This window comes from Alligator mississippiensis, chromosome 1, assembly GCF_030867095.1.
Source record: "Alligator mississippiensis isolate rAllMis1 chromosome 1, rAllMis1, whole genome shotgun sequence".
Lineage (NCBI taxonomy): Eukaryota > Metazoa > Chordata > Crocodylia > Alligatoridae > Alligator > Alligator mississippiensis.
In genome coordinates, this window is record NC_081824.1 from 272543906 (window position 1) to 272568768 (window position 24863).

Sequence of the window (24863 nt, forward strand, 5' to 3'; positions counted from 1 at the left end):
AATCCTCACAATCCCAGTGCACACAAATCAGCATTAAAGATGGACTTTGATACCTGGTGCTAGGATGCGAGTAACTTTTGCAAGCTATGGAGAATCTGATCCAGTTCATACCTGAATGAGAGTTCTTGAAGACCTTTGAAACTAAACATCATCTATGCTTTACCTAAGCACTGCTGTATTTCTTGGATGAAGGAGAGATCTGTGACATTTTGGTAATCAAGGCCTGATCCTACACCCCTTCTTTATGTGAGTAATCTGGATTAAATCAAACGTGCTATTTGCCTAAGTAAAGATATTCAGGAATGCATCCTCAATTTATGAGACATTTAGCAATTCAGAAGGTGTTCATTATTAAGGGGAAAAATCCAAGAGAAATATATTTGGATGTTTTATAGCATTTACAACTGTAGAATGAAATTAGTTTATATTTTGCATTATATTGCTGCTCCAAAACTGTTGCTTAGCTCTTATTCAGATGACAAGTATTTATGTAAGAAAAACTGCAGTATGTAAGCTAGGTATACTGGACATTGGGCAGACTGGTCATTGTCTACTACAAATTTCATGTCACTGAAGCACAATAAGCCAGTTGTCTCAACTGCTATGTTTCAACTTACATAATATTCTGTAGCTACCTCAGCAATATTGTCAACATTTCGATTTCTCATATATATTATGTGTTTTCTATATCTTGTTAGGCTCCTCAGGCCAGCCTTCTTCCTTACTGTATGTAAAAAAAACAAAACAAAATATAGAAGAATATAAGCCTCAGCGTGGTCAAATGTCATGAAACAGACCCCATCAAGAGGGTCCGGACCTTTCAGTTGCTAAGTGATTCTAGTAGAATGCTAAATTCCCTTTATTTACATTTATTTCATTTACATTGATTTATTTATTTCTCTTTATTACATTGATTTTAAGTGTGCTTACCCCTTTTCAGTATTGAACTCTGAGCACTAGCGTTCCACTTTCTGCCCCTACAAAATTCCTGAAGCACAAAATATAGTAACTTTTCTATATTTCTTTGTCAAAATCATAAAAAGAGGCATCTAGATAATAGACAATCATAAAACTTGCAGCTCAGCAGAAATTAAAGGTTTCCCCATCTACCATAACTGCTACAGTCCTGTTCATAACAAAACCCTAGTCTTCCCCCCAGGCCTTTAAAAAAGCCATATAAAAATAGAACATCTGGCCACAACAGAGGTCAGGTACACTAGTCTTGATGGTTAAAATGACTTCTTTGAACCCTACAATTGCTTTTTATGTGATACAGTTAGCAGAAAGGTACCATTGGTTAAAAATTTAGAATGTTTACCCTCTAGGATAGACATAGCTCGATGGATGATCAATAATCACTGTGACGGCAGGTTGTAAACCTGGATGAAATTCTGGACTCATGGAAGTCAACAGCAAAACTTCATTTTACACTATTGTGTTCAGAATTGCAGACTCTTCACACACTTCTAGAAATTTAAATGTATAAATATTTTAGTTGTAATGTAGTGACTCTTTCCATAATTTCAGCTGTATCATTATCTTACATGTAAATTATTTTAAATCCTAGAAATGGGGCCAAGTGTACAGGGGTACAACTAGCTTTGGAATTGAATGAATAAGACCTTCATGACACAGAACATTGGAAGAATGAAGTGGATAAGACACCTTGCAGTCCCCTTGCCTGATATACCCTGTCTAGGAGCTGGCCATTTTTCAGAATGTAGGTAACACATTTCTAAGCTTTTTAGCTTTCTGTAGAATACTTCCTAGAAGTATTTTTGAATGAATTTATTTATTGCTATTCTATTTCTAATTTTAATTTGGCCATTGATATTAAAGTCTCTCTAGGCTCATGGGGTTGTTGAAAAAAGTGAATCACAATGGTAAGCAAGCTCCTTGGACATGGTCATTCCCCAGCCCTTTAAAGTTCTATATTTTAAGCCTGATTCTGTTCACATGGAAATCAATAGCCAATCTTATAATTGACTTCTGTGAAAGCTCTTCATGAAGAAAAGATAACTAACAAGTTACAATAGAATTTTAGAATGTTTAACGGTAGCTTAGTTTTCTCCACTTACTTTTAACTCCTTTTCCCTCTTCCCAATACATCTCTATATTATGAGGTTGGAAGGGAGGTATAAAATCCATTCAAGGTTCTGTTTTTTGCACTTCTAACATACCCATTATTACAATATTTGGTGAATAGGTAAAATGGAACATATAATTTGGGTGACTTACCCAAGGTTTCTCTGTGCCAGCTCCTACTTGGTCCTTACATGAGTGAATATTTGGGGTGTCCTCAGTGTACAGAGAATGAGTAGTTCTCCAAATAATACAGAAGGAGGCTCTATCCCTTCAGAAAGTGGCTACCAGAACCAAGTGAGTTACGCGTTGAAGAGATTATAAGTGAAGTAAAGTTTCTGAGTTTTCTTAGGTAATATTTGGGTAGCTCTTCAGGGCTAGAGACCATCTCTATACATATTGCCTGGCACAATAGGGTCCTAAGATTGTTTGGGACTTCTAAGTGCCAGAATGATTTTTTTTTTCTGGACCTGCCTTCTTGTGGGGGATAAAGCTTAATTGTGCCCTTTACACTTTTAAGGTTTTAAATTCTGTTTTAAGAAAAAGTTGTCAATAGAAGGGTCATGTAAATATCCAAATTTTAGTGTGTTTAACTGAGCCTTTTGAAGTTCTTTGTCCTGAAGCAAGGCTGTGGTTTGTGTAACACTTATTTTGTTCTCCTGGCATCTTTTCAATAACAAAAGAAAAAACAAACCCTGAAGACAGACTAATGCTACCATTCTTTAACTGTAGTTAGTCAATAGATGCAATTATTTTTCACAGTCAGTAAACGGGTGTTTCCCAGTATAATTGTCTCCCCCCTCCCCCCCCCCAAACCCTCTGTATATAACCTGCTGCCTTTGCAAGGAATGACAGCATTCCATTTCAAAAAAAAATTCTGTTAGACACAACCCTTTTCAGCTAACTGTAATAGTAAGGCCTATATTCTAATTCCCTCAGTTGTTACTGTTTGCTTCACTGAAAGCCATATAACATTTGAGAATGAAATCTGGTCTTTTACAATTCATAAGAGAAACATAACTACTCTGTAGACACATAGGCCCCAGCCCTGCGGTTGACCCCAGGCTGAGTCAATTGTAGGAATGCATCCCTAGTGTTGTATTCCTCCCACATGTAATTTCTGTGAATATACTGGAATTGTCTCAGGGATGAAGGAAGAGAAAAGAAGAGAGAGAATTTTATCTGGGATAAAGGAAATATGCAAATAAAAAGTAGCTACGGGACATGCTTTCACTGTAAAATATTATCTACTTTCAGTTAAAATATAAGAGAGCTGTGAGCTAACAGACAGTCTCACAATATTCACTGCTGTGATAGGAATGTAAAAAGTAGCTTCTGTTACTTTACTTCATAGAGAAATCTCTATATAATCTAGATGGCAACATGGCTTCTGAGTAAAGAGAATATTTGCTGATGGTCTTTTTTTGATTTACAACCCTATAAGTCCCCTAAGCACTAGTTCATGTAGGTATGCTTTGAATTGAATGAAAAAGAAATAAAATTTGGCCACCCCACATAAATATTCAATCTATTCCTGAAAGCAGTAATCAAGTTAGAGGCAGCCACATCATGCCCAAGTACAGAGGCCTGTAGATTTCTGTACCATATTAATAAAAAGTGTTGTTATGCTTGATTTAATTTTAATATTTTTCAGCATATTTTCACAGGAGGTTTGAGGAATAATATGTTTGTGTCTTTTCCGTTACATCATTTATTTACTTATATTGTATCATAGTATTTTATTGGGAAAGTGCTTTTGTTTTGTTTTGTTTTTTCCCTTATTGTAAGGTTTGAAATTCAGATAACTCAAATGCTTTCCCTTGTAACAACACAATTTTCCTCCCTAAAGGCAAAACTTACATTTCTTACATTTGTTTCCCCTGCACCATGAAGTCTCTACATGATTTTCAATGCTGTCATAGAAATGGCTTTAAATGTTTACTTTCAATTCTACTTAAAATATCATTATAGCTCAATTAGTTATACAGCACTAAGCATTCTTCTGTTTTATTTCCATACTTCATTAAATGTGTGTGGAGAATGGGGTTAACTTCTGCATTTTTTTTCATGAACTATTATGAGAAACTTAGTTTACATTTTTTATTCTTGTTCTGCTTGCTACCTGACCTCAAGGGATTAATTTACTTAAAGTGATCAATGGAGCAATGTTGTGTGTCACATAGTCATGTCTGGGTTGTGTGAAAGGACTATCAAGACGTGTTAATATTTGAGTAGGTCTGTGCAATACAATAGATACACTGACAGGGTGGCCAAGCCTAGCTTATGGTCTTCTAGTGAGGCAATAAATCACATGGTGGGGTCTTGGATCACTTAATGAAGCTGACTGGGGAGTCACCTGTCACTAGGGCATGGGATAAGACATGGTCTCTCCTCAGCCAGTTTTAGTCAAAGATAATGGAAGGAAAGTGTCTATAGATGTGAGAAAGAAACTGTATGCTCTTGAGAAGAATCCATATACTGATAGAGTTACAGAAAGCACCCAAAACCCTTAGAGCATTCTGACCTGGGCTTAAAGAATACTCCAGAATGGTAAAGAAGATGAGTCCTGGAAATGCCTCTTAGCAGTCATTATTCTGTCTAGATGAACATATTTCTTGGGCTAGTTAAACACACCTGTTTTTTGGATTTTTTTACAAAATCTGTATATCCATTCACTTCAACTACTCCAAGTCCCTTAATATATAAATTATAAAGCCAGAATGCCCTGAGGGGTGGAACTTTGGGACACTGAAGTTGAAAGTAAGTGGGAAATATTGGTTCATAGAGGCTGATGAGTCCCATTTCTGTGAAAGGAAGTTGTAGACAGAGATCCATTGGCTTAGCAATATACTAGGAAGGCCAAGGAGAAAAAGACAATGTATTGGCTTAACCAACAAAAAATAAAAGCATATGAGATGCACCTGATAGGATTCTAATGTAGCAGCCTAAGTTATGGTTCAAAAAGAAACCTCTATCGAAACTGTGATAGCTTGGTTAAACACAATAATATTACAAATTTTTAGCAGTTGCTTGTGTGTTAGCAAGAAAATGTAATAGCATCGAGAAGAGTAGCAATGGTCTGTGGCTTTTTTATCAGGCCTGATTAAACAGGGTGCATCTGTGGTGTTTCAGTAGTAAGTAGGGGGTAGTTAGTGGTATTTTGGAAGATTTAGCCTAGGTAGTAGCCAAGCAATGCAGAGAAGGTGGGGGAGCAGCGACTGCAGCTGCAATAGTGGTAGTGCAGACCTGTTTGGAAGTGATGCATGCTCAGAGCTAAGTTCCATTAAAAAGCCCTGTGCTTCAAAACACCACAATCCTTGGTATACAGTAGGGCTGTGAGAAGCTTCAGTCCCTGATTCGATTTGGCAGAGATTTTGCCCAATTCGGTGGCCAAATCTCCAAATCCGTATTGAATCATAGAACTCTTTAATTTCTCTGAAAGGAATTGGAACCCTCCGAATTGATTGGGAGAGATTCTGAAATATTTGGAGTTTTGGACATAGACACAGCTTTAAATGTTTTTTCAACATACCTGTAGGTAGCAGGGGTTCGTGAGTGCTCCGATGCTGGGGTGCATGGAGTGTCCCTCAAAAGTGCAGGGGGGCTCCCCAGCATCCTTGGCAGCAGACCCAGAAGTGGACCAGAAGAACTTCTGGTCCACTTCTGGGTCTGCTGGGGAGCACGCTGGGGGCCTCCCATGGCTTGATGACTGCTGCCTCCTGGGTCTGGGGGGGCACCCAGTGTCCCCCTCATGGCTACTCACTGAGATGGCAGGTGGCAGGGGGGGCCTGCATGCTCCTCTACTGACCCAGAAGTGGACTGGAAGTACTTCTAGTCCACTTGTGGGTTCACTGCCGAGCATGTGGAGGCCCCCCCCCCACTCCTGTCAGATGCTCCATGCGCCCCAGCATTGCAGCTTTCACAAGCTGTGCCTACTAACTCAAGGTATGTAGAAAAAACATTTAAAGCTGCATCTGCATCCGAATCACAGATTCTCTGAATTAGCATCGAATCTTCAGATTTGAATTCAGCCGAATAAAATTGGGAATAGTGATCCAAATCAGCTAATCAAATCACTATCCCTGATTCAGGCTGAATCCAAATCCAAATTAAATAGGGCCTGCTTTGCATACCCCAAGTATATGGGGCAAAATCTGACCAACCTTCCAAATGGTACTGAAATAGTACAGTGAATTCTAGCAGGAACTACTCATGAAGTAAGGTGCTAGTGTATTTAACTCAATAGTTATACAAGGTTTAGGATTTGACTACAAAGATCTGGGCTGTTAGTCACATAAAAACCACCATTAAAGTCTTGTTCAATATTTTTATGAAAGATACAGAAAAAGAAGGAAAATGGGCTAAAACACTTGAAACATAAAGTATTTAACAAGGCTTTCATTTTAACAGTATTCCTTATTCCTTTTCCCTTTAGCTGTAAAAAAGCCTTTATAAGGAAAAACACCCTGTTTCCTTTTACATGGTGTAAAAGATCATAATAGCTATCTTTTTGGTTGGAAAGGAGAAAAATGTATTTGAGATAAGCTGTGGCTACTGTGATTGTTATTGTTGAAGTTGGTCCTGTTTTCCTGAAGACAGAACAAAACACAAACAAGGGAAGAGAAAAAAAAACCTGAAAGTACAGCTCCCATTTCTGCTGCTGACTTTTATTTGCAATCTTACTGTTAGAAGAAGACAGATACACAACACATGGTCTTATCAGACAATCCAAAACCTGGCAAATTTATACAGACATTACGCTACTTAAGATATTCCCTTTCAGTTTACAGGCTCTTACCAATGTTGCAAAAGATGAAATCTTAGCCGGCTAAGCTAGGCTCTTATTGAACAGAAGGGAAAAGAAAGTAAGTGCACAAATGAAAAATAGGAAAGTCATATGTATATATAAAGCAGGAAAAGCTACATGAAGTATGTCTGCCAGCAAAAACACAATTTTCCCATGCTGCGTAGTACTCAGGATGAAGCCAAAGCTGACACTGATGGTGGTATTGTGTAGGTCCCCCTCCCTGATCCAGTCTGACTTGGACTTCCGTTAGAATTGTAGTAAAGGCTTAGTGGTGTCATTGGTAAATCTGAACATCCCAGAAGATGGTGGGGGTAACTCCTTTTAAGCAACAGCCTCAGAAAATGCTGATAACCAGAATAGCATATCGTCTCATTCTTTTGGGTACCAATTAAATTAAATTTGTTGCACTCAATTTTGATCCATCTTTTTCCTTGTTTACTGGGTATGATGTCAATACAACCATTGGCTAGAATCCAGAAGGGTGCAGTTGCACCCACTTTGATTTCTGCTCCACCCAAACATTAAAACTAACTGCCTGGGATAGGCAGCAGCATTTTTCTTCATGTACAAGTGAGGGCATCAATTGACTTCATTATCATTTCCCTGATTCCTGCTAATCTCTGGTCTTCTATCTCCATTCTACAGATATTAAGAAACCTCTCTCCTTTTTCATGGTTTTCATGTTACACTGTTCAGACTGTCCCTTCTTCTGCAATTTTGCTGTCTGTTAGCCAGTCCTGGTAATGTCTGTCTTCTGTTTTAAAGCCTTGCAGACTGTTTTAAAGCCAGTAATCATAACACAGATATAGAACTGACTGACAGAGAAGTATTGGAGTCACTAAGACACTCAAAAAGGCTAGATTCTATTGAATGAATCTGAATAATAAGAGATGGCCGTTAACTATAATGACTATGGGCATTCATACTTTTTGGTCACATGATGTGCCGGAGATCCACTGCTTCGGAGCAGACTCGATTAATCGAGTCAGCTCACGTGCAGAGCAGATGCACACAGTGCTGCATCACGTGGAGTTGTATATGCACCTTTTATGTGTTTTAGTTCAAAAGTGCATCGCTGCCATTTTCTCAGTGCTGACGTGTATTTTGTCACTTAGACAATGGTAAGTGCTGCAGCACCACGTGCTTTTCAAAGTGCCCTGCGCTGCAGCGCTTACATGTGTATAATCGCCTCATGGGACTAATGATACAAAATGTTTTGACTATTTTTTGCCTAGTTTGTTGTCTTTTTTTTAAATGCTGTATATACTATAGCAAAACAGTGCACTGTCCAATATTTATTTTTTGCTTTGATCTTAAACTGAATGATATAGTGCTGCTTCCCTACCATATTAGTAAAGTTTCTAGTTTCTCTTTAACTGGAGGAAAATTGTTGTGTTATATGTTACGATATGCCATGCCATCTGCACCCCCTGCTTTCAAAATCGTGTATCCACCCATGGTGGTGTCTGTATTTCTTTGTCTTAGAAATAATTCAGATTTTCTATCTTTAATTCTTGATCATTTTCATAAACAATTCCCTGTAACATACAGAGTTAGGCTTTGTTACGCTGAACAACTGAAACATATAGTTATCTGTATAACAATATGACAGCCTGAGGAAGGATGACAAAAGTTGTCCCATAGCATTTGCATGAATTCATTTTCATTTTATGTAGTTGAAGCAGTAAACACTGAATAATACCTCACTTTGTGGGTAGATGCATTGAAAACGGATGGTAGATTTTATTATCTTTTGATTAATCCAAATGAGAGTCTGATGCAGAAATAAATAAGTACAGTTGATCAAAAAATGAAAATGAAATCATGATAATAGCTTTCCATTTCTTATTGAAATTTTGTGTCAATTAAAATACAATCTGATGATAAGGTGTTATTTTTCATTGAAATATTTAGTTTCAAAAATAGTTTTCAAGTGTTGGAATCTTCTAGTGACATTTTAGAAAAAATAACAGAAGAACATTTCAAGCTACTATATTATCCAATGTAAACCATACACTGAATTCCCAATTAGTCTCTCTCCAAGCATCTTAATTCCAATCTCTTTCTAGTGGTTTGAAAAGCATGAGACAGAATCTTCTTTTTTCCCTGAAAATATAGGAAAGGTAAACAAGAAAGGAAACTTGTCAGTAGTTAGGTAATTACTTGTGCTTCTCACATCACAATCTGAACCAGATAAAATAATTTTATGATGGATTAAATCAACAAGTATATTTTGACATTCTTTTACCTAGATTCCCTGTTACTTATACTCAATGTACTCTTATATATCTAAAGACAAATTTATTTTACTTCAATTTTATCACAATAATCTGCAATTGATTTATCTTGGACTCATTTGTTTCATTTAGACACAATTCACCATGGAAGTTGGTACAGAGCTCCATTGCTACAGGTACTGACAGAACACAAGGAACACAAGCATATTTCAATTATGCTTTGACAGAATACAAGGCAGTATTATGCTATTTCCTGAAACTTCCTTGTGTGTGTGGGAAACTTGCCCCTTATTACATCCTTTGAGTAGTGTAGCCTCCTTTCTTCAACGCTTAGGCTGCTTTGCAGGTAAAGACACAATCTTGTAACACTGATGGGAAATGTCAGAAATGTTGGACTCATGGAAAACAGATTGTGCAGTATTTTACTTAGTCAAAATATCCATTGTGGAATTTTGCTTGACTGCAGAGTAGATACAGAGAGCCAAATCCTAGCTGACGGTGAATGTAGTCATTCAAATGAACAGAAATCAAATGTGGTGCATAACATTGTAAACCTTGCTAGAGTATGCACTAATACAACCACTGGTCAGTGCAGATGTAAATTATATATGGAGGCCCAGTTTACCACTTGAACTGATGTAGGCCCCAAAGAATACAGAACTGGGCATACCATACATGGCTTGCATGAAAGTGCTCAGAACGTACTTAATTAGTTTTAGAGGAGCCTCGAAAGCTAACAGAGAGTGAATTCCTGAGACGAGTACAGAACAAAGTTCAAAGTGGCCTGAGCACAGATGTCCACTAATTTGAGAGTAGAAGGATATGGAGGATGTCACCTAAATAGGTTTTAGTAGCTGGTATACTGTAAACACAAATTTTTGATTTGTGTATGAAAAGGGGCTTTAATAGTTTGTACTGAGCTTAGGGTTATGTTCATGCCTGTACCAGGCCTACAAATGACCTGGCTAATATCATGGGGCAGCTTGTCATAGATGATAGTGTCTACTTTCTAGGCTTGTTTCTAGATGACAAACCTGGCTGAGCCCTTTGCCACTAAGAACTGAAGCCTGTGGTCTCTTTCTGGTAACCATCAGGTTTTTAAGGTCACAATGTCACAAATGGTATCCTGACGGCATGTGTACAGACCATCCAAACTGAGGGAGCCTTACATGACTCATAATGCCTTATCCCCCTAACAACACTGACAGAGTCTTACCAAAACCTCAGAGACCATAAAATTCCAACATTAAGGAATAAAGAAACAAAATGTATGTAACTTGCCATCTCAGTAGAGCCATGCCAAGAAACTACACTTCCATCTTTGCTGTTCTCAGTAGCAACCCACATTTTTACTGGCATCTTTCCATAAAATGTAGATGCAGATGGAATGAATCTTACTTGCTCAGATTACTGAATTAATTTAGAGAGTTTTGCTTAAATAGGGAGGAGATGTATAATGCTCTTCAGTTGCAGCATATTATTTAACCAATGGTTATCTTTGTGAGTTGCACTGATTTTCAGATATGGCATGGTGTACTGCAGCCTGTTTTCAATTGCAGTCCCTGTGGTTGTCTTTCAAAAATGTCATTAGTTTAAAATGGACTATGATATCATGTATTATGAGAGTATCAACCACAAAATAAATTTTCTGTAAAAAAAGAAGCTGGTAAGGGTCCTACAGACCATACTGAGGCAAAACTTCTTAACTTTAATCAGGAAGGTTTATTTATTTGCCTCAGGTAGGGTGATTAATTTGAGTCTTTTAAGGTGGCAGAAAGGGACAAATAACAATTTTGCACAAATTTCCTAGCTGTAGTTTCAGCAAACCCCTCATTTCCTGCACTCAGAGCAGCTCCCCACCAGCTTGAAGCAGTGCCCATGCCACTGCTGAGTGGGGTTGAGAGAGCAGTGGCCACAATATGAACCCAGTTTGCAGATGCCTGGCTGTGGTGTAACTCCTTATGGGCTGGAAGGTGCACCCACAATAGAGCCAGGTAACAGGGCGCCTAGAGAAAATGTTGGTGGTTTGGGTGCAGCTCCCATTTCTTGGATGTGGTATGGCTACAGGCAAAACCCCTTGCTGCTGATGCACCATCAAAAACTACCCAACCCATATCAGACCAGAGCTGGGGGAGTAAGGAGAAGCGACAGAGGCGCAGGCACAGATAGAAGCTGTCCGAGCCTGGCAGAGCTCCTCACTGCCTAGTCGCAGCACAGGCAAAGGCCAAAGCCTCCAGGTCCACATCCACGGCTTCTTCTGTAGGTGTGTTGCTGAATCCTGTTCTAAACCATAAGTATGTGGAATCTTTATAATTATCTAATTGATATTACACATTGTAAACAACATAATCTATTATATTCTTATGATTTTTTTTCAAACATCATTTCATAGAAATCCCAAAGAATGTTGATAATGGCATAAAAATTGTAATAGAAATTCAAACTATTGTGTGTTGAGACTAGAGGATTTGCTTATTTTTAAAGATGCATTGAAACTGGGATAAGAGATAAGGAAATAGGAGTAAAACTGACACTTGTCAAACTAAAATGTTGACTTCTACATTTGATTTAGATTATTTCCTTTGATATAGAACAGGCTGTATAGCTGAAAGGATTCAAAGAAAGAAAAAATGTGTGGTAAGTGCTCGACAAGTATATCATTAAAAAATTCAATGAGATTAACTAAAAAATACTATTCTTTTTACATAGAGGGAAATCTTCAATGCCAAATCTGTTCTTCGAAAGCTTTACAGCATGATTCCAAACACTCTTGTAATTTGCGTGTATGTGGAATTCATGCTACAAATTTTCCATAAAAATTGACTAAGAAATTTTACTTAACTGGTTATTTGCCAATCCAGTGCTCTCTTTTATAAGATACTATCTCTTCAGAATCTTTTTCCTTACGGAAAATGCACATATTTTCCATAAGTGGAAAGTGGTCTGTGTGTGCCAGGGAGATGGGCAGGAATAAAAGGAGTAAAAGGTATGCAGAACGTTAAGATTTTTTTAAGGGGCACTTAACCATTAAACTTTTAAATTCATAAATAGGGGCAAAAATGTATTAGCTTGCATTTCAGTGAAGCCATTTGGAGCTGATGTGTGCTTAAGCCTTTTGCAAACCCAGCTGCTTTATTTATGTTTTCAAACATGTGATTAGGATAAGATTTTCAAGTATCTTACAGCCAGATCCACAGTATTTAGACACGTAGAGCTCCTAGACATGTGCAGGGAGGCTGCTACAATGTGCTCTAATTACAGCACATTGGGATAGATTCAATTAATCGAGTCTTCTGGAGTCTGGTAATTATTGCATGCTAGCTGACTCCAGCACCGCGTGTATTGTTGTCCCCTCACCGAAAAATGGTGGTGGAGTGCTTTTAACTAAAGCTCGTTCAACAAGCTTTAGTTAAATCACCCCCGTCATGATATTTCTGAGCGGGAATGCTGATACAGCTAATACCCTGAGTGCTTTAATTAGTGCGACTCTCAGAGCTGTGCTACTTAAAACACCACCTCCCGGAGCATGTCTATAAATGCTCCTATATGAAATCAAAGGGACTAAAGGTGTCTGTAGACATGAGGGGAGGCTGTTCTGAAGCACTGCAATTACAGCACATCAAAGCAGACTGAATCAAGTGTTAATTAGCATGTTCTTGGAGCTGTTTTATTTAAAGCACCCCCACCCACCGCCATCCATCCCCAGAGCACATGTAAAGACACCCTAAGTGCTTAAAAAGACAGTTACCTATTTAAATACCTACCTTTTATGGATCAGGGTTTAAATGACTTTAGAGTACAAGGCTTCTGAGCATCAACATGTGCTTGTGAGTAATTTAGGCCCAGATCTACAACAGAACTTTAGGTGTTGGGAAGTTGAATGATATAGAATTTAACTTTTAGGCACCTGGCTCCCACAGCAGGATATATACTTAAATATTTTATAGGTACATGCATCCATCAGACTAAAACCAGCATGGTAAGCTGAGAACTAGTGGTTACTACTTTATTCCAAGAAAATTCTACTCCAGGAGGAGGAGGGAGGTGATGATTATATTTGTACATTCCTTTTATCCAATAACCAACAAAGACCTGGGTTCAGTTCCCTGCCACCACTGATTCAGATCCATATATCTTGCCCCCAAAAATGTCCCTAACCACTACACTAAAGATTATTGTAAAGTGGGAACACTCTTTCCCATTAAGCTATTTTTCATTTTAAAAATTAAAAATTATTGGGCTAGACAGTCCCTGTTTAGCATCATTTCTGTTTTATAGTAAACAATAATTAGATAATGAACTGAAATAGTTGTCTGATCTGGTAACCTTGTACTGAGGCAACCAAACCACTTAGGCAAGATAGGCTGACAAATCCCTAATAAAAGAATTGCCACAGAGCCTGGACATGAGTTAGGCACCATGCTGTTCAGCCCAGTCAGGGCTGAAGTACTACTGAGCATGTCAAGAAACAAAATTAGGCTTGCAGAGAATTTTAGTTGTAAATACTTAGATGCATCAAGTCTTTAGGTATGGCCAGAGTTAGCCAACAACTGAGCAAGGGTTATGAGAGTCCAAATTTTGGATATAAGCACCTCTGGGTCATTTAGTTGCTATAGCCTTTGGGAACTTTAGATAATCCCATTAAGTGGAGTGCTACTTAATGGAAGAGTACAACCTTAGGCACTCATGGTGAAAAATATTGTGTAGCCTCGCACACTGCTGTTCATTTGGAAATCTTGTTTTCTAGCACAAAAATTGGCATTGCCAGCACATTGGTAGGCAGTTCCTAACAGTAGTAGGAATTAAGGCAAATGGTCTTCACCACTGTTTAGTTTTTATTTTGCTTATTTTTACAGTCTGGCCTAGGTGCTATCTGATGACATTTCTGGGTCACATTAGTTTGGGGAATTTTAGCAGAGGGTTGATCAGAGATGTCTTATTTTGCTCAGAGGCAGCTTAGTTCACATATTGTAAACTGACACAGATTAGGTACACATTATTTGTTATGATTTAATTTGAGGTACTCAGATACTATGGCAGTAGGTCTTTAAGTACCTAACAGAAATAATAATTTGACACAAGTTATATAGACTAGGATGATGCTATACTGCCATGATCTGTGTAAACAAAAGCATCACATTTATCATACCATAAATATGATGTCTATAAGGGCCCTCAAGGTCTTTAAGACAGAGCAAGAACTTCAACCTGCTTTTCCCACATGCCATGGCCTAAGAATAGCTATTGGCTATTTAGAGATGACTGTCCTTCCTCCCTGCAAATTCATCCAAAAACTGAAGCAGCTTCCCAGTGAAAGAGTAACTGCAAGTGATGTGAACAGTATTTTCACTTCAAGAACACATTTTACAGAAAAAAATTCTGGTCATCTCTGTGTAAGAGAAAACAGTATAGTGATAGACAAAAACTAGGGAATATCAGAAGCTGCTAATATTTGGTATCATTGGAATTTTAGGTCCTGGGTCTGTTAGATCCTGAGTACTTGATGCAAGCTGATTCATGACTTAAGTTGGAGATGACAGCTCAGAGGTCGCAAGTTTGAGACCATAGCAAAAGTGCTCATGGCATGGCCCTGTCAGATTCCAATGAATCTATGAATTCTGCTAAATATTTTGTCACAACAAGGACATGAGAAAAGGAAAAGGAAAAGCTGGAGCTGAGGGTTCTTGGTGCTTGCAAAGCCCTCAGCCACTGCAGTCAGACCTATTCTTTTTCCCAAATGAATTTTCCCCCTGCAACAATTTCATCAACATTCTACCTTGTTGTACAACATTGTACCTAACATAATAGTTAAACCACAAACATGTTCTCAAATATCTGATTTTAATGAATATTGTATGCCTTGGCTAAAGAAGTGAAAGAATAGCTATTGAAGTACCTTAATCATAAAAACATATTTGAAAAAAATGTCTATGCATATCATAGATCCACCTGCAGGCAGCTTTACGTTTTGCTTTGGGTATTGATATGAAATTTTGCCTAAATATTATCTCTATTTCTAAATCAGGGACCATCTCCCAAACTTGATGAGATGATGTGCAAACATACCGTGCTCACATTTGATCTAAAGATACTCCACGTATTGACCTCACAATGTAGAATCAGCTATTTTAGAACTTCTGTTATTACAAGAGGTTTTTTTTTTATTAAGAGCCTAATCCTATAAGCATTAAAGTCAATGGGAGCTTTTTTATCTACCTCTGTGAACAAAGGACTAGATACCAGCTATATATCAGAAAGATTATAATTGATCACTTTAAGAACCCTAAGAATGAAGAACAAGAGGGATTCCTGCCCTGCCAACTAAGTCCTCTATCCAGCTAATATCACATGGTCAGGGGATTTCTATCCATAGAAGCTATTGTTTAGAAATCATGGGGAAAGTGTTTAAATGGATAAAGAATTCAGTTGTATGTAATCCCATTGCAACCAAAAGACTTGCATATCCAGTTTCTACACATGGCACATACATTTCACTTGCTATTTTGTTATACTAGAACAAAATACATTATCAGTACTAAACCTGAATAATAGTCTCCCAAATCTAAAATAAACAAATGCCATGGGATCATAAAACAGTTTCCACCTAAAGGACTGTATTTGCTATCTTTGTGCGGTCTCTTTTTTTTCTCTGACAGCGTTGTTATATGGTAATTGTGGGTGGCTCCTGGAGCTCTTAACACCTGGATTGTCCATACATTAACACCTGAAACTCGTTAGGTGGCTCAAAGTTACGCCACTCAGGGCAGGATTATCTCTGATCCATGTTATCCCACTCATGTTACACTAAAGCAGGGGTGAACAATTATTTTGGGTGGAGGGCCACTTTAGGAATTTTAGTGAGCTGTTGTGGGCTGGTTGGAGGTGGGCAGGGGAGAGCTGAGAGGGAGGAGGGTTGCTGCCCCAGCCCAGTGCAGTGAGGGATGGGGGCAATAGGTGGATGGCCCAGGGGTGCCAGATGGAGCGTGTGGGCAAGGTCTCCATGGAAACTGGTTGGGACCCCTGCACACAGGGTGTGCTTGACTGGGCAGATGTGATGGGGCTACATGTGGGCAGGGGGCAGTGTCTGGGAGTGGGACAGGTAGGTGGGGGCTGGAGGCAGGATTGCAGGACTATGACAGTGTGACAGGGCCCAGGGCAGACCCATGCTCCACTCACCACATAGGACATGTGAGGAGCAGAACGCAGCTTGGGCCTGGGCCCAGGCCCAGGCCCCACGCTGTCACTGTCCCACTGTCCCAGCCCTGGCTTCAGCCCGCACCCACTTGTCCCACTCCCAGATGCCTAACCCCACCTGCCCATATGCCCATCTCTTCTGCACACCCTGCCCATGGGAGTCCTAGCCTATGCTGTACCTAAATCCCACATCCTCTCTCTCTCTCTCTCTCTCTCTCTCTCTCTCTCTCTATATATATATATATCAGTTGATATATGTATTCATTATTAACTTATTTCATCACACAGCCAAAAATTACTTAACTAAGTAATTTTCTCATTATAAACTACTTTACAATTCATTGAAAAAAATAGCCTATATTAATATGGATAAGACTTTAAAAAAATTGAAAAATGTTCCATCCAGAAACTCTATCTTAATCCCCTTACTCTATATGCCATATTTACTCAAAGATAAAATGAGGGGTTTTTCCCCCAATCAGCATGGAGTAAAAGCCCCTCGTCTTCCATGCACATACAAGAAACCTCACTAAATACATTATCTATCAATAAACTGCTGCTGAAAGTAACATGTGCTGAGCAGAAGGGACCAACTATAAAGCTGATTAAAAGCAGTCAATACTGAGTGTCTCTATAAAGTATATGGCTCATACGGGACAAACAGACTGATGAGAACCTACCATAAAAATTGATTTTTTTTTTAATTAAAATATATTGAGAAAGAGAGAGAGAGTTTATATATATATATATATATATATATATATATATATACACACACACACACACACACACATATATGTGTGTGTGTGTGTGTACATACATACACACACAGACACACCTCTATCATTAACTTTCCATCACACATCTTAAACAACATTAAGAAGCCCACGTTCCCATTATAATAAATGCACCCACTCCCCTCTGCCCCTGCGCATCTACCCTCCCCTAACTCAAACACAGTCTCTTAGGCCAAGCCCCGATTGGCGATTTACATTTCCAGTTCATTCACTGTCCTTGTCGCTGTTACTTCCACTGTTCCTGTTGTAGTCCTTCTCGCTGTCTCCAGGTCCAGTTGCATCTCTGTCCTCTTTGTTCTCCCTGTCCACTTCCCTCCCATGAGGGTCTTTGAACAACCTGTGCCAGGTGTCACTTTTCCAGGTGGAGTTGACTGCATCTTCTTCATCCTCTCTCACCAGTTTCCAGTGGTAGGAATAGAGTTCACTCAGAAACATTCTAACACAGTCTGTTTCCTTGAGCTTGGGGTGCCTGTATAGCAGGAGGTTCCTGTATTGCCACAGGGTGCTTCTGATGCAAAACACAAAGTGGTTGAAGCACGTTGTCTGGGACCCCTGCTGCTCAGTCAGGTGTCCATACAGTGCTGCCTCCCTTGTCATTGACCTTACGCCTGTCACTCCAAGGAGTCGGCTTACTTTTTTCCACACACCCTTGGCATACAGGCAGTACCATAGGAGACAATGGACAATGGTCTCTGTTTCTTCTTGGCAGGCTTCCCTAGTGCAATTGGGTCAAATCCCTCATCCCTCCCTGTACCTCCATGCCCTCACTGGGAATACTCAGTGTGCTATTAACCAATTCATGTCTCTGTGGTCCTTGCAGAGGTCCTTACGGAAGATGTCGCAGGACACCTCAGTGCCTGCTCCTAGAGAGGAGAAACTGCCAGGGAGAGAGCCCTGGCAGAGCCAATTGAGCACAGCTGCAGGTTGCCAGGGTAACAAACACAGCTGCGGGTTGCCGGAGCAACTAAGGGGAGCCAGCTGCCTGTAGGGGGCAGGGCCTGGCCCTTATAAAGCCCGGGGCTGAGGCCAGGCTGGCAGTTCTCTGCCAGCAGCTGGAGAGGCAGGAGCTCCCTCAGCCAAGATATGGGAAAAAGCCTGAGTTGCAAGTATAGCTCATGATAGCCCTGGAGGCTTGAGCCATGATACTAAGTTATGGCCATGCGGCTTGTAGTTATGTTATAGCCTAGGGGCTTGTGGTTTTGCTGTGATGTTGTGATATTACATCTGGAGGCTTGGGTGAGACTGTAGGGGTTGGAGGAGACCTCATAGGTACCGTATAGGTACCTCATAGGGACCCCAGAGAGTGTGGGGATCCCCAGCACCAAGAGGGTGTGTTGACCTCAATCATAGGTACCTTATAGGTACCTCATAGGGACCCCATAGGGGTGGGGTGCTCTAGCGCCAGGAGGGTGCATTGACCTCATAAAGGGCCCCACAGGAGTGTGGGGACCCCAGTGCCCGAGGAGGGCGCAGTGTCCTCATCGGGGGCTCACAAGGGAGTGTGAGGCCCCGGCGCCGGTGAGGGCGCGCTCGGCCCTGAGAGTTGCAGGGCAGAGTCATGGGGTCAGGTTAGCTCAGAGAGGAGCGGCTGAGCCTCATAGGTACCTCATAGGTGCCTCAACGGGACCCCAGAGGGGTGGGGTGCCCTAGCGCCAGTGAGGGTGCAGGCTAGCGCCAAGAGGGCACATTAATTTTACGACGCCAGTGAAGGCTCAGCTTGCACGCCAGTGCAGGAGCGCCAGGAGGGCGAGGAGCACAACCAGTAGGTTGCAGCACCAGGAGGGCGAGGAGCGCAACCAGTAGGTTGCAGACAGGGGACATAGACCCCAGATCGCGTGCAGGGTACATAGACCCCAGCCCCAAGGAGAGGGGCGATTTTATTGGGAAGCCCAAGGTGGGCACGGCGAGCCCCGAAGAGGGGGAGCACCATATTAGGGAGCCCAGGACAGGCACAGCAGATGCTAGCAAGGGGGAACATTGACCCCAGCCCCAGGGAGGGGCGATTATTGAGGAGCCCTAGAGAGAGAGGGGCCATACGGAGGAGCCCGGTGATGGGCTAGCACCGCGGGAAACCCAGAGAAGGGCAAGGTGCTGCGGTTGCCCCCAAGAGGATGGGGAGTAGCAGCGCGGTGAGCCCGTATCATTAAGGGTGGTAGTGCGGTGGGCCCAAGAGACTGGTGGCCAGAGAGGAAGTCCCAGAGTGGACAAGAGTCCCAGTGAGAGGCTGGGTATGAGAGAGAGCCCAGAGTGGGCTACACTAAAGAGGAGGCCCGGGAAGCGGGCATGCAGACCTAACAACGTCTTTCCCATCAGTGAGGCTTGGGGCGTGGTATCAGGGGTGGTAGAAGCCATGCGTAGCCCATAAGGCTAGGGTGCCCCAAGGCACCCATGGGTGCAGGATAAGACCCACGAGGGGTCCAGGAGTTTACGTGCCCAAGGAGACGCAAGGCAGCCTACTGAACATCAAAGACGTGGCGGACGAGAAAAAGGGTGCCCTTGGGCCGAATTGGCATGGAGGAGGGCCTTAAGGAGATCACGGCCCTCCTAGAGGACTCCGCCGTGATAGAAGATCTCATTCCAGTTGGCTTGGCAGTCCTCATCAGGGTGCGCCTCCATGGTTGATAATCTGTCTCTGCCCCTGACTGTTTTCCATATCTTTTTGTGGTTGAACGTAGTCACCGGGCTTTCATTCTGTAGCCTGTACTCACTCTGGAACTCATTCAGGACCCTGTAGAACCAGAGATGCTCCCTGATTCATGGTCTCCCATTTGTTGGTACATACACCCCACACTGTCTCAGGAGGTGACCTGCAAAGACTTTTACTGGATAGGCTGTTTTAGTTTCTGACCCAATAACCAGGCCAGAAGAACAGATTAGTATAACCTATTTTTTTAATAGATTTGAATAAAACACATATAGTAACTGCTGAGCACAGTCCCCCTCTCCAATTACTCTTTTTAAAGTCATGGTGAGCCACTATATTGAATATATTTCAACATCCTCTTCACTCCCACATCTGAGCCCTACTTTTCATTCCCATTTCCAATTATTCCTGTTTCTTCACAAGCCTTAAATGCCTGGAAAACCTCACCAAATAGTTCACCCAGAATCCTTTTGTTGCCCCTTCACTCAGCCTGTCATATATGGTTAGTGTGGCCTCACCCACCATGAAGTAAAGCCAAACCAGGTTGCCCTGCACCAGGACTCATGACAAGAACACCCGGTTCCAGTCATGAGTGGGAGCTAATTAGTACATAGATCCTTTGTGGGTGGTATCTGAAGTACATATATTTCCTTTTTTCATATATGATATCTAATTATTAGGGGTCATCTGATATTCAAATAAATATGCTAATACTTATTCTAATACTATACTTGCTATTTAATTTTATGTTTCTATATGTTTTAATATGATTGCTGTAGAAAACATCTTTGAATTTCATAACCTGGTGTATTCAACTTTTCATTCATAATATTCTATAAGAAATATCTTTAAGTTCACTGTTGCATTGCCAAGGGTTATTCAAAATAAAAACAATAATTGATCACATTCAAATTAATCAGATTTAAGACTTGATGTGAGAGTCAAATGAATTTACTACAGTATATTCACATATTTGAATACGTATAGGTGTATATATTTCTATATCTATATGATAGCACATTCAAATGAAGTACTGCCAACATATTCAGATATGTTGTGTGAAAAGTCAAGTACATTCAAAGGATTTAGTCAGTAGACTATTCTTACATGTGCAGCTTGCTGTATTATAAACCAAATGTGATTCAGAGTAGGAAGTTTTTTAGTAGTATGTATGGTATTCTTGTTTTAACATAGGGGATACTACAATAAATATACTGTATTTTCTTGCATACAACATGACCCCCAATAAAACAAGCACCTTGTTTTTGGAAGGCAGAATGTAGAAAAGAATTTTTTTTTTCCAGAGTCAGGGCTGAATGCGTGTACATCCTCTTGGGAACATAGAGGGTCCAGGAAGTGTGGCATCCCAGGAGATGGTCTGGGTAAGACAGCAGCAGCAGGAACTCCATGGCATTGCTGATTTTGGAGAAAAGGGGGTGTGTTGTATGTGAGAAAATATGGTAGCTAAGATAAGAATTGTGTTACAGTAGCATATATTGTGAAATCCTAGCTCTATTTAAGTCAATGGCAAAACTCCAAATAAATTTAAAAGAGGCAGGATCTCACTCCAGATTTCAGTGTTCTTCCTTGATCTGTTGTATTGACATCTTGAACAGACTGAAAAGAAGCATATTAACTCTAGCTACAATATCTCTTTTGCCTGCCCAAATAATAAGATTTACATTATATGCAAGATAGACCAGGTAAGGTTAGTTAATTAATTAAATTATCTCTGATTACTAGAATAAGAAGAAAGGCACTTTCTGAGATATTGGAAAATAAATTATACAACAAGAATAAAAGAGGTAGTTCTTGAGAAAGCAAGCTGGTTGACATTGAAATTTCTGTCCTGTTGGAAAGTCAGTCAGACATTTCAAAAGATTTTCTTTTTTTTTTTCAATTTGGGGTGAAAAAATTGTATTATCTTCTTTTTCACAGCAGAAAAAATTTGAAAAGAATGATTATGTATAATTTGTTTTGACATTTAAAAACAATTTGACATTGTTTTGACATTTAGAAACAATCCCAGAATGAAAGTGTTCTCTTTTCTTTAAAGTTTGATTTGAGATGAGTTTGGATCACCCCCCAAACTAAATTATCAGAGTACCTTACATGAGTTATAGTTCCAATTCCCCATTTCCCAATTTTCCTCAATGGGTCAGGCCCCCAGGCTAAACTGCAACTCCCTTTGTACACTATCATTATGATATATGGTACACTATGACTCCCATGACATATGTTCAGTTGAAGAGACATACATTCAGCACTTCATGAGAGTTGCATTGTTGTCATGGCCCATGGAAGAGGAGGAGGACAGGGGGACCTGAACTAAAACTTCTGTGAGGCATTGCAACAATTCAACCAGACATTGATTAATAGTAATTTGATACGAAGAAATGTCCTGGATCATTAAGTCCAGTCCACCCTTATTATATTAAATTTCATCATATTATCTACTATTCCACTACTTGGGGGGTCATCTAGTTCTTCCTGTAAGATATATTAGTCTTCTCTCTACTGACAGAGCATCCCAACTAATGTAGAACTCAATTTAAATCTTTCTTTATTACATTCAGTTTGTCATAAAAAAAGGTTTGGATTAAAGAGGACTCCAAATGGAATATTATTTTTATTTCTCTGATGGAAGATTTGGGGGAGGGGGGTGAAACAAGCTTTCCCCCCCCCCCCCCTTCATGGAAATATTGGAATGATGTGGCCCTCTGCATTTGGTGCCCTGGCAAGGGGTCAGACCAACTCTCAGAATCTCAATATTGCGCTATTAGATAGGAGGGTGTGACACAATTGCACATATACAAAACACACACAAATCAATTAGGTGCATACACACGCACACTACCAGCTCAGGCACATACATATTCAAACCAGCCTAGGCTCATGCATACCTATCACCAATTCAAGCACATACACTATACACCCCAAAAGTTAGACACAGATCACTAATTCGTATATCATGCACACAATGCCATATATATATACACACACACACCCTCACACTAGCAACTCAGATACACACACTTTCAAAATAACTAGTTTAGGTTCATGCACACCTATCACCAGTTTAAGCCCATACACACTACACAGACTAAATTTAGACAGAATCAGTTGCCAGTTACCAACACCTGCACATGCAATACACATACGTAGATTACTAATTTATATACCACACGCACACACGATGATATCTATATATGTATATATGTGTGTATTCACTAATTTACACACATACCACACACCTACACATACTCACAAGTGAGATCCAAATTGGGTATTGTTATATTCATAGATTTCATAGACATTAGGGCTGGAAGGGACCTCAGAAGATCATCGAGTCCAGCCCCCCGCCCAAAGGGCAGGACGTCAGCTGGGGTCATAGGATCCCAGCAAGATAAGCATCCAGTTTCATCTTGAAGGTGTTCAATGAAGGCACTTGAACAACCTCCGGCGGCAGGCTGTTCCAGACCTTGGGGGCTCGGACAGTAAAGAAATTCTTCCTTATGTCCAGCCTGAAACGATCTTGTAGTAGTTTGTGACCATTCGTCCTCGTCATCCCTTGGGGCGCTCTGGTGAACAAACATTCCCCTAGATACTGGTGATCACCCCTGATAAACTTGTAGGTGGCCATCAGATCACCCCTGAGCCTGCGCTTTTCCAGGCTAAAGAGCCCCAGGGCTCTCAGCCTGTCATCGTAGGGTCTGCTTCCCTGACCCCTGATCATGCACGTGGCTCTTCTCTGGACTCTCTCAAGCTTCTCCACATCCTTTTTGAATTGTGGAGCCCAAAACTGGACGCAGTACTCCAGCTGCGGCCTCACTAAGGCCGAGTACAGGGGGAGAATGACGTCCCGGGATTTGCTTGAGAAGCATCTATGGATGCAAGCCAGCGTTTTGGTCGCTTTACTAGCCGCAGCATCGCATTGCAGGCTTATGTTCATCTTGTGGTCAATGATGACCCCCAAGTCTCTTTCTTCCATAGTGCTAACCAACATAGCACTGCCAAGCCTATAAGGATGCTGCGGGTTTTTCTTCCCAAGGTGGAGAACCTTGCATTTATCGGCGTTGAACACCATCAGATTCTCATCCGCCCACTTGCTGAGCCTGTCCAGGTCAGCCTGGATCACCTGCCTGTCTTCTGGCGTGGATGCTTTGCCCCAAAGTTTGGTGTCATCGGCGAACTTGGCCAGTCCGCTTCTGACTCCAGTGTCCACATCGTTAATGAAGATGTTGAACAGTATGGGTCCAAGGACAGAGCCCTGGGGGACCCCACTGGTCACAGGACACCACGATGAGTGACTTCCATCAATTACTACCCTCTGGGTCCGACCCCGGAGCCAATTTTCCAGCCAGTGGATCGTGGGGGACCCAAGGCGACAATTGGCCATTTTCTCCAAGAGACGATCATGGGACACCAGATCGAAGGCTTTTTTGAAGTCAAGATATATGACATCAATCTCATCTCCCTTGTCCAGGTGATAGGTCACCTGGTCATAGAAGGAAATGAGATTGGTCAAGCAAGACCTACCCACAACAAACCCGTGCTGGCTATCCCTTAAGATGTTGGCGTCGGCCAGTCCATTAAGGATGGCCTCCTTAATAAACTTTTCTAAGATCTTCCCCAGGATAGAAGTCAGGCTGATGGGCCTATAGTTAGCCGGATCCACTTTCCTCCCTTTCTTGAAGATAGGCACCACGTTGGCCTTCTTCCAGTCTTCGGGCACTACACCAGAGCGCCAAGAGTTTTCAAAGATCCTACACCAGAGCGCCAAGAGTTTTCAAAGATCCCCAAGAGTTTTCAAAGATCCAGCCTGATCTTACATATGTATGTATGTATGTATGTAAGTATGTATGTGCTTGGTGTATTTGGGATACCTGGGGAAAGGTGAAGGTAAGAAAGTAGAAGTGTAGGGTGTTAAAGTTACCAGGATCGGGATCAGAACTGGTAGACTACAGGGGCCTGGGCTGAAGATCTGAGGCTCGGAGGTAACTTTAGGTTAATTGATCTTAATTGATTAAAAGACAACAACCAAAGCCTGCAGAACAGGGAAGCATGCCGGCACAGAGTCTGGAACTGGAGCCAGAGCTACG

At 41.0% G+C, this 24863-nt stretch overlaps 1 long non-coding RNA gene across 1 annotated transcript in view; it reads left to right on the plus strand.

Moving 5' to 3' along the window:
- LOC109280392 (uncharacterized) overlaps positions 1 to 24863 on the plus strand; it is a 249778-nt gene continuing 224915 nt past the window's right edge. The window contains exons 1-2 of the long non-coding RNA XR_009459034.1: positions 1 to 246; positions 1568 to 1720. This is a non-coding gene — a long non-coding RNA (uncharacterized LOC109280392). The remainder of the gene's footprint in view (positions 247 to 1567; positions 1721 to 24863) is intronic.